Source organism: Echiichthys vipera, assembly GCF_963691815.1.
Source record: "Echiichthys vipera genome assembly, chromosome: 19".
In the NCBI taxonomy this organism is placed as follows: domain Eukaryota; kingdom Metazoa; phylum Chordata; class Actinopteri; order Perciformes; family Trachinidae; genus Echiichthys; species Echiichthys vipera.
The window spans coordinates 21,335,749-21,338,637 of NC_139844.1; positions in this window are offsets into that span (position 1 = coordinate 21,335,749).

Here is a 2,889-nt window from a genome sequence, read left to right on the forward strand (position 1 = left end):
AGGGATTTGCCATCCATTCCTGGGGATTTGATAAGTAGACCATTGCCAACATGTCCCCTGTAACACTGACACCTCAGGCTCAGTATGAGGATATCAAAGGTCCGATGGGCAGCAGAAATGACTTGGGTCGACTCTGCAGTGGACGATAATACGGCACAGAGATGGCTTCAGTGATGGGTCATTTAGAAGATTTCTCGTGAATTCAAATGCTAAAAGGTTTTAATGAAATGAAATTTCAGACAATTATGTGTCATTCTTCATGTATATTACGCCGGGTCATGTGAAGGCCACGGCGCTAAATATCTTTCACTGTGTATACTACACAGTCAAATATATAAAAAAAATGAGACTACTATGATCAAAGGTCTAATGTCTTCACATTTTAAATCCAAGTTTCATTTGGACTCTTTCCATCAACTTAACAGCCGCTCCGGCAGCTGTTTCTGAAGTCCTATAACCTCTGATGATAATTATAACCCCCATACCATAGAGAGGGGATTTATTCAAATTAGTCATGTCATTATCCTCAAGATCACTCCACTGAATATTACTTACTGATGTCGAGTCAGTGACAAAATGTCCTACTCTGCTCCGCCTGACCGTGTCACTGCAAGCCCTGGGGAAAGGTAAGCTGAATGCAATATGCAAGCAGAAGTGAGATGCTTCAAAAATATCGGCAGCCATCGCCAAATGTACTCATCTTCTTTGGGGAAAAAGTAATGCAAGACAGTTATACAATTTGCATTTTCTTTACCATTCTCCACATGTCAAGGAGGGTTGGTTGAGGTATCCTGTATCACAGTGGAGCAGTGTTTAATGGCAGACACGTCACAGGATTGTAAGAAGTACTGCAATGTCCTTGTGCATCTGACTGGCGCGGAGTGCAGGACTAGATAAGTGGGGTTACAGTATGAATATAGAATAATGAACATAGACAAAAGGAAGATGGATCACATTAATCTGAGCAGCAGAGCCCCCTCACCAGCTCTTCTTTTTACTGTGAATACCGCAGTTGTGTAGCTGACACCGCAGCATTCCCATTTGATGAGCAATTAGCATACCCTCGCCTGGGTTTGTATCATGATGATCCATTCATTTCCGTGGTGTAATTATGTGTATAAGGCTGCTCATTTGGAAAACATTGAACTCATCAATCTTTTTGCACCCGTTTTCTAATTCGGCCCATTGAGAGAACCCTGGGGGGACACCAAAACCACACTTAATTGTCCTCATTCCAGACAGCTTCTAATTACACCCAGTGCTTTAGATCTTGTTAGAAAAAGTTCAAGATCCTCCTTGCCTTTTAGTATTTTTTCTCGCTGAACTATTCTCAGTGTGTAGGAGAGAGAGAAATTCCCCCGTCACCTTGCCCTCTGGCAGCTGCGCCCTGGATAAACAAACACGCGTCGCTGCACATCAGTCAGCCGGTTGGGAGCTGGGGCTTGATTAAAAAGCTCCCTCCACTGTATCTCCATGGCCTCGCTCCTGTTAGCGCCCAGATAAATAAATTAATGAATAGCTCTTGTTGAACTAATGGAGGGACCGAGTTGTTGTCTTTAACAGCTGCTGTACTGTATTGTGTTGCGTTTACTTGATTGAGTGGCAAGCGGAGCATATTGAGCCACACTGTAAATCAGTGGAGCCTTGATTAGCACTTAAGGAGATGATTACTAGCCAAGAGTACCCTTCTTCCTTACCTATCCCCTGCTGCTCTTGTATCCACATTCAGCTAGAGGACAGGAGTTTCACCTGAACCGAAACTGACACGGATGGTTGAGTTAAAGTTGTAAGCTGTATGATTTTCATTTAGTTAATTGTCCGCTAAGTTGCTATTTATCAAAGAGTGAGTTAAAACAATGATGATTGGTCATATGACCCACTAATGAAAGCACTTCCACTTGCCTTTTTGCACACAGCGGTGGTCTGCCGGCCGAACTCGTCACTGCCGGCTAAGCTGCGTTCACTTGTAATTGAACTTTTAACTTCTGAGTCAAGGTTGTGCGTGCGTGTGCGTGTGCATGAGGTGTGTGTGCGTGTGTGTGTGTGTGTGTGTGTGTGTGTGTGTGTGTATTTAAGAGAGTAACATATAGAGGACAGTATGGAAGAACAGAGGTGTCAGATGTGTGTCAATAAAGTCAACACACATAGTGACGGTAAACCCATCAAGATGGAGGGCTCTGAAAGAACAGGCTCGCCTACAATTATGTGTTACTGCCATGCCTACTGCCTACTGACATGGAAAAAGCACTAATACACTCTCAAGCTGACTCCAGTCTATAAAGTACCCAATGACAAGGCGTATTTCTTGTTGAGAGATACAGAAAATAGAACTTAATAAGACATGTTCAGCAGGAAAACCTTGGTACAAATTAATCTTGTTTAACCTTCAGTGCATTCTACAAAGGGTCGAGGTTGTTGTACAGCGATGCCCCATACAGCACAGCTACTCTGACCAGTAATTAACCTAGTGCTTTTTTATTTTGTTATGTAATAAGGAGAAGACACATTTCTGTTGCAATGTACCTAAGACACACACACACACTGGAGATCACAATTAGAGAACAAAGTATTAATACTTGATTTACTCTAAAATCCAGTTATTTTTTACTGTTCAGAATTTGATAGAATATCTGCTGTGGCTCTAACACTTCTGTGCTAGCATGTTTTGTTAAATAACCAAGGCGCTTCAACAAAAACCTTTATTTTGTGAAAAAAACAGTGAGAAAAAATTGTGAGCAGTAGCCATTGGGTCAGAAGAGAAGATTTAAACAGTGTTTTCTTCTATAGGATTCAAACATGAACAGGAAGTGTAGAGGCCACAGCTTTAAATGACTTCAGCACATCTGCCCGCACAGGACATCACTAGTTTCTCACACTGCTCTGGTATGA